Source organism: Colobus angolensis, unplaced genomic scaffold (assembly GCF_000951035.1).
Source record: "Colobus angolensis palliatus isolate OR3802 unplaced genomic scaffold, Cang.pa_1.0 Scaffold125, whole genome shotgun sequence".
In the NCBI taxonomy this organism is placed as follows: Eukaryota; Metazoa; Chordata; class Mammalia; order Primates; family Cercopithecidae; genus Colobus; species Colobus angolensis.
The window spans coordinates 1,483,909-1,492,252 of NW_012113697.1; the positions used below are offsets into that span (position 1 = coordinate 1,483,909).

General features: G+C 43.2%; 1 pseudogene across 1 annotated transcript in view; it reads right to left on the minus strand.

Moving 5' to 3' along the window:
- Positions 1–6,793, minus strand: part of LOC105505450 — a 31,785-nt pseudogene extending 24,992 nt beyond the window's left edge. The window contains exon 1 of the transcript XR_001000749.1: positions 6,721–6,793. The product of XR_001000749.1 is annotated as a heparan sulfate glucosamine 3-O-sulfotransferase 3B1 pseudogene (transcript). The remainder of the gene's footprint in view (positions 1–6,720) is intronic.
- Positions 6,794–8,344: the final 1,551 nt, after the last annotated feature.

Consider the following 8,344-nt stretch of genomic DNA (forward strand, 5'->3'; position numbering starts at 1 on the left):
AAAGAAAAACAGCAAAACGCCAGGCATTGCAAGCACTTGAAAATATTTGTTGAATGAACAAATACATGAATGAAAGACAAGGAATCAACTAGCAAGGCTTAAAGCTAATGACTGGAGGTCATGATGCAAATATATCTAGAGACTCGGGGGTGAATCAAGGGCAACTTGGAATAATAAACAGGTGGGGCCAGGTTTCAGAAGGGTGATGGTCTCAGTATCCTGATGTCCAAAGATGATACATATATGTATCATCACACCCATTACATTAAGTGATGCAATGACATTAAGTGGCTATACCCATAAAAGTCTTGAACTTAAATGCTAAGCAAAAACCCACAACAAATGTGGTAAGATCAGACTTCCTTATTTTACCTGTGGATCACAGCAAACTCTGAGCCCATCTCCCCATTGAACTTGGAATGCTTTACCTCTGGTGGCCAGCAATTAATATCTGTTCAGACTAATAAATGGTTACAGTTAATAACAATGAGAAAAATTGCACTAATTAGCAGATTTGTGTTAATTATTACTTATTATTTTGCCTTAATTATTATTACAGTTAGTTTGCATTCCCAAGCATCCCTCAGGTGATGGCAAATGTCTCCTGGGTAGCAGCAAGAGGAAAGGAAACTCGAATTTAAGTTTAATATTTGTCATGATGATGAAGGAGTCAGTGATATGGCCAGTATGTGTTGTTGATTGGGATGATTCTTGCCCTCCAGGGGCTTACCGTTTATGTCAAGAGAAATTCCATACACAGGTTTACCAAGAGATAATATATACTTGACTCAAAAATGAGAAACGTGAAAAATTGGCACCCAGAGGTTGTGCTCGGGGCAACTGAAGCTGCTGCTGCTTCTTTTTTAAGACACAGTTTCGCTCTTGTTGCCCAGGCAGGAGTGCAGTGACGTGATCTCCGCTCACTGCGACCGCCACCTCCCGGGTTCAAGCAATTCTCCTGCCTCAGTCTCCTGAGTAGCCGGGATTACAGGTGCGCACCACCACGACCAGCTAGTTTTTTGTATTTTTAGTAGAGACGGGGTTTCATCATGTTGGCCAGGCTGGTTTCAAACTCCTGACCTCAAGTGATCCACTCGCCTTGGCCTCCCAAAGTGCTTGGATTACAGGTGTGAGCCATGGCCCCCCGGTCCTGAAGCTTCTTTGAGCCTGCCCCAAGGGCAGGTAGAAGTGAAGCAATCAGGAACAAATGATGTTCCTATTTAGAAACATGAACAAAGCCTACTCAACGAGACAGTCATTGGGCCGTTTAGCCAGGACTGAAGTTTTCGTTTTTTGTTTTTCTATTTGTTTTTAAGAAATGATGGCAAATAAGGTTAGAAAAATGGATTGGAAAATAGGCTGGGAATACCCTCATCCACTCTGCCCATCCCTCCATCCTTTGCTTCCACAGGCATCTTTCCAAAAGCCAAATCTGGAAATGTTCATAGCTTCTCGCTGTGTTGAGAATGATCTGCAAACTCCCTGGCAGGGCACATGTGCATTCATTCCAAGGGAATTCTAAAAGTTCCTCCCTAGCTCTCTTTCCAACCCTCCTTCCAACTCTGCTTCACCCCAGATATCAGCAAAGCACCTGTGGTTTCTCCAGTGGATCATGAGGTTTCTGGGCCCCCATGGACTTCCCTCCTTGTTCCTTTTTCGTAACTATTACATTCCTTCCTGAAAATGCACACACACACATACATGCACACACACACAGAATCATCATAACCTCTATCCATCTGCTACAGCAGTCCTCCAAGGGTGTGAGGACTGGCTTATTTGCACTGTGGCAAAAATAAACGGTTGCTAGATAAAGGAAGAGTAAACAAATGCAGGAACAAATGCTAGACAGAATTTGGATTTGACCTCTGAGGCAATGAGAAGCCACAGAAAATGTAGGAGGTTGGTGGCATGAAAATCTTGTGTTAGGCGTCAAGGAGCCAGAGCTTACCAGCAGCATATCTTAAACAGGCTTAGGCTTTGAGCTGATGATAAACTCCACAAGCCTGCTGAAGACCAGTATTTTTAAAATGTGAAGAAATATGGAATAAGCAAAAAAAAGATCACTAGGTGTCTCCAGTGGAAAACTTGCATTGTTTAGAGCATGCTCGCTGATTATCTGACTCTAGCCTTCTACTGCTTTTGACTCTGCAACTTTCTAAATTATATAGACAGCAATATAGCAATCCAATAGAATTCTTGATTCTTGACCAGAGATATACAAATAAATTCTGGTGGGAGTTCTATGGACTTTCTTCTCGACTTCCTACTCTGTGGAAGAGGTCAGTTTCTCATCTATTCATCAATTTAAGTCCAAGTAAATTTGTATTCTTTTGACTTCTCCTTTGAACCAATGGTAACATTTGTCTGGTTCCTTCATTAATAATGAGTGAAATAAGGCTTTTAACATAGTCATTGTATACCTGGATGACAGCATGATTTTAACTTTTTCTAAGAAAATTATCCTTTAACAAAAGGGGTGGATTAACCATGTGCTTCTTGCAGGGGTTCTATCTGTGCCAGTAGCCACTGCCCCATGGCAGCCTCTTTATGCCAACCCCTCGGCTTAATACTAAAAACAGTCATGGTTTTCTTGGAGCAAACAGCTTGTTTTTGTGATTTGTGTAATTAAGGTTTACCTTTTTTAAAAGCTGTGAGAAAGCTGTGGATCAGGTCCATAGTCATTTGGGGTACGTTTCTTAGGACAACTCCTGGGTCCATCTTACATGCCCACTTTTGGCTTTCTTCTTTAACTGTCATGTTTTATGTGCTTTTTGTGCTTTATGTATCATTTTTAAGAATCACCTTAATGGTGGCTCACACCTATGATTCCGGCACCTTAGGAGGCCAAGATGGGAGGATTGCTTGAGCCCAAGAGTTTAAGACCAACCTGGGTAATACAGTGGAGACCCTATCTCTACAAAAAAATTTTCAAATTAGCCAGGCGTGATGGTGTGCCTGTAGTCCCAGCTACTGAGGAGGCTGAAGTGGGAGGATCACTTGAGCCCAGGAGGTCGAGGCTGCAGTTAGCTATGATCACACCGTTGCACTCTAGCCTGGGCAACAGAGCAAGACTCTGTCTCTAAAACGTATTTTTAAAAAACAAATGATAGATAAAAATAAATGAAATTATGTAGATCTGAATGGGGAGGGGACAGTGGGGATGTAAAAGAAGGGGCAGCTAATTCTAAACATTTTGCTACTCAGGAAGCTGAGACTGGAGGATTGCTTGGGGCCAGAAGTTCAAGACCAGCCTGGGCAATATGGCAAGACCCTCATCTCTAAAAATAAATAAACAAACAAACGTTTTAAAGGAAGATAAAAAGAAAAGCCAGTAACAGGTTAGAGATGGAGAAAGAAGTGGGGACAAGGAGCACCCTCGATTTTTAAGCAAAGTTGATCAAGGGCATGACACTAAATGACTTTGCGTAGACCCACAGAAGTAGCAGCAACCCAGGTAGTTTTAGGGGTAGAAGGTGAGGAAGAATTTAGGTGTTCATCCAAGAAATGTTATAAACAAATGAAGATTTAGGTCCTGTGTCCGTGTGTAAAAACAGATCAAAACTGAGAGAAGGTAAGAATAACCCCAGATTATAGACTAGAAAAGGGCTCCTGGGTCCAGAAAGGCTCATTCTGGGCAGATAAATCAGCCTAGGTTGGGGTTGGGGGTGCACCAAGAATAATTTACTGCCTCTCTCTGAAAAGCTCAGTGGTGTTCTCTATTCTCTGACAAAATCAAGTAAAGACCTTTAAGCTGTTACTTTCCCAGATGAATCAATTTCCAGTTCCCTGGGCTGGGAACACAGGGCATTAAGCCCACAAGCAAACACCACCCAAAGGAGAGAACAAGGGCTGGGGTCTCTATTGCCCCATTAGCACGTTTTGGAGATTAATCAAGCTCAAACCTCTCCAAAGACAATGCTTTCCTGGGTTTGCTAAACGCACATCGATTCACTTGTCACTTGGAGACAGTCAGGACTATATCAGATAACAAACTGAGGAACGGAATCAACCAACTACAAAGCTAAAGCTGGTGCAGTCATCAGCCTCCTTACATCCAATATGAAGTTATCTCAATGAATCTGGAATTGAGATAGCTTTCTTTATCAGACAAATATGTCTATCGAAGGAAGGATCCCCTTTCCTGGGCTCCTCCTTCCTCTGAAGATAGATGATTCTTCACTTGTTCAGAACAGAAATAGGTCTTATTAAATATTACGACAGAATGCTACCCTTGCTGACTGCAAAAAGGTATACAAATGCCCCAGTGCAGTACCAAGGAGCAGAGATCTGGAGCTTTTAGGAGCTGCAGATAATCTGAATAAAGGGATGAACCCCCTGTGTGGCAAAATGCAGGCGTAAGATATATACACGGCCGGGCACGGTGGCTCACGCCTGTAATCCCCAGCACTTTGGGAAGCCGAGGCGGGTGGATCACCAGGTTGGGAGTTCGAGACCAGACTGGCCAACATGGTGAAACCCCGTCTCTACTAAAGATACAAAAAAATTAGCCGGGCATAGTGGCATGCGCCTGTAATCCCAACTACTCGGGAGGCTGAGGCAGGAGAATTACTTGAACCCAGGAGGTGGAGGCTGCAGTGAGCCGAGATCGCACCACTGCACTCCACCTTGGGTGACAGAGCGAGACTCTCTCTCAAAAAAAAAAAAAAAAGAAAAAAAAAAAGACATACAGACAATTCTCGGTTCTCAATTTCAGGAGATTCACAGATTCCAGTGCAACTCCGGGCCCAGATTAAGAGCCTTGGCACAGCCCAACAGCTACCCACCAGCCACTGGTTGGCTGGTTGTTCTGCTGGTCAAAAGCCTGGTTGACATGATCTGTGTTAGGGGTCAGTGAATGGGGGAGAGAGGATATGGACTCTTCCAGACTTTCTAGATTTCATCCATCTGGGAGGTTAGCATAACACTTAGGCCCACCCAAACACTCTGCCTGAACTACACACACAAGAGATCTGCCTTTATATTTTATTAAGCATTGAAATGATGAGTCTGCACAGTTTTGTGAAATCACAAAGAAACTGTCCAGTCCAATACTCAAAGTTCATGCTACAGAAAAATAAATTTGCCTCCTGGAAAGAATAAATAGTCTTCCCTTTTATCAGAAGATGATTCTCTCTCCCTTGGCCATCATGATGTCAGCTCTAAGATTTGCATAGCACTTTACCTGCCACAAAGGACTAGATATTCAGGATCTCATTGGCTCAGTGTAATAACAATGAAAGGCTGTTTCCTGCCTTTTAGAGAACGGGATGGTGAGGCTGAGGGAGGAGAGACTGATTGGGCCCAGATCAAATACTGGGCAATATAGCAAAGCAGGGACTCAAAATGCAGAATGTGAAACGCTGAGTCTCATGCTCATCCCACTTCTCTACATTTCTAAGAACTTTCTAGATCATAATGCTGAAATATAGTAACCACCCCACTTCTGACTCATCTCCAATTACCCACCCCCTTTCTAAAGAGATTTTCATCTTATTTTCCTATCCGACAACTTAAGGTTTGGGTTTAAATTAATATTTTGGAATTATAGGGCCTGTAAATTATAATGAAATAAACAGCACTTTATACATACATATATGAAAGAGATGATGATGATAACGGTGATGTGTGTGTGTGTGTGTATATATATATATATATACACATATATATGAGAGAAAAATTAATTTAGAAAGTGGAAGCTAAATCTCTTACTGGTTCTTTGCACTTCTGCACCAATGCCTTTATTTTAGGAGTTCATTTTCCACTCAATCCCACTGAAACAAATGATCACAAAACTGAAAATAACCAGATTAGCCTCTTCAAACCACAGCCCTCATTCCTCTGTCCCAATTCTTATTCTGTTTTACGTACTTTAGCCCGTATTTTTTTCAACCACATCAGTGTTCTATGGAAGAAAAACACCACTTATCCACATTCTGGAACTAATATTACAGGCCAGAGTTGCTCAAGGCAGCTCACCTAAAAGGTTCTGCTGGTGATACAAACCCAGCTGGAAAGAAGGAAAGAACTGGAATTTCACAACGTGCTTTACAGGTATCGTGGGCTCATGAACCGACCCAAGGCTATCCCCTCTGCCCTCTTTCTTCCCTTTGAATAAACCAAGTGTGTAAATGGAAAAGAGAGCTGATTCTAAAGGTTCAGAGGCCAGAAGTCAAGCTCAATCCATCTTTAGAAGAAGGAAGATACATGAAGCTGTGCCAGGCTGAACAAGCCTCTCGAACCAGGAGATGAACAGGCTAATAAATTAGGACTGCTAAACCACTGAGCCGAGGAGCCAGAATCAATCCAATAGGCTGCCTCCTCTTCTAGCTCATTAACTATTTGAGATTACCATCATATGGGGAGTAGCCTCTCAGCTGGAAATTAAATTAGCCTAGCTATAAACCTGGAATGTAGACGGAAAAGTGTCTGATGAGTGAGCAATCCTGGGGAAAAGATCCACCACCAAATGCTTGTCCAAACTCCATCCTCAGGCACTCCAAGCTGGCCTTCCTTTACAATTTCTCTTTTGAACGACAAAAGGAGTGAGACTTTCTTACTTTGGTGTTCAGAAAATGCACAGTAAATCAAGGTTGTACACACATACCCCACCGTCCCTGCAAATGGTCTGTGCAGAAGGCTGAGCTCAGTAAGAAGGGCGGCAGGCACTAATTGCACACTCAGAACAGGTGTGTGCCTGCAGAGCCACCTCTTAATTACCAGGTTTGGCATTTTGGCACTGGCAGCCTGGGACTGAATGCTGGAACTGAGCGGCCAACCGGGCTGTTCGCATTGTAGGTCTGTGGAGCTGAGAAATGGAATTTCTAATTACATGGCTTCAACCTAATGAAAGACTCCTTCCAGACAGGCAAAAAGCAACCAGATTCGAGGACGTGGAACCTGGAACACTTCCTGAGAGGATCTCCAGCGCTGGCCCTTTTTTCTGAGTGGCATCTTTTTTGATCACCAGCAAAAGCCATTTGTGTTCAATGCTATTCAACAGTATCTTACAATTCCCACTTCTGAGTTGACACATTTTTTTCACAGGAACCTCTTTGCCTTTTCACAGGCATTCCTTCTGCCGAGATCTTCTTTCCCACCCAATCTGTACATGAACTCTTACTCATCCATCAAAATTTCACTCCCATGTCACCTCCTCCGTGAAGCCTTCCCAGTGCAGCTCCTCCCTGCCTAGAGAGATTGAAATTCTCCCTCTGTAGGGTTTGCTTTTGAACTACTTCTCTTTTTGCATGTATCATGCCACACTGTATTTAGCCGTCTCACCCTCTCCCTTTATTCTCACGCTCTACAGTCTGTCCCTGCAAAGCAGTCAGGGTTTTTCTAAAATGTAGGACAGGTCCTGTCCCTTCCATTCATAAAGCCCCACACACGCTGGCATCCCACACTAAGATCTGCCTCTCTGACCCTCTCTGTCCTCATCTTTTTACCTTTTCACCTTTTTAAAAAGGTCTTGCTATGGAAAAGCATAAGAATGATATGATGGACTTCGGGGACTTGGCGGGAGGGTGGTGAGGAATCAAAGACTAAACATTGGGTACAGTGTACATTGCTTGGGTGACTGGTGCACCAAAATCTCAGAAATCACCACTAAAGAACTTATCCATGTAACCAGAAACCACCTGTTCCCCAAAAACTACTGACCTCCAGCCTATAGTGTCCCTTTTCTCCCATCACCCTCTCCCACAAAACTGTCTACCCTCTCACTCTTGGTGACATTATATTTTTATTAGTCTACTTGTTTATTTCTTTACTGCCCATCTCCCCACTCGAATGTAAGCTACAGGAGGGCAGGAACAGTGCTCGTAAAATAGGCACCCGATGATATTTGTGAAATGAACAAATCTTTGAATCCCAGAGCCTGACACAGAGTAGATGCTCAATATATTAATAAAGTCAGTAGTTAAATTCTAAGGAACAAATCGAAAATCAGTGGACATTCAGATACAGAGAAAAAAAGAGCTAACTAGAATCAACCTGATTCCTCCCCCTCTTCCCTGTGTCCACTGTTGGTTTCCAAATGGATATAATCAATCCTCAAGGACTGCCTTAATGATGGTTTCCTCTGGGAGGAGGGTACACGGTGACTGTTCTCTCAATACACTCTTACTGAGTAAAGAGAAGCCAAAGGATTTTAGAATGGAGACAAAACAGCACCAAATCCAAACCAGAATGTAACTGACAAGCTGCTAGAAAACCGTTTATGGAGGGCATGTGTGAGACAGAATCTAAACCCACCACTACACTTGGGCTTGCAATCGCTTAGGAGGCATCTTTACCTGCAGCCCAGACCGCTGCTGTCTGCTAGTGCCCCTCTCCGCACCCG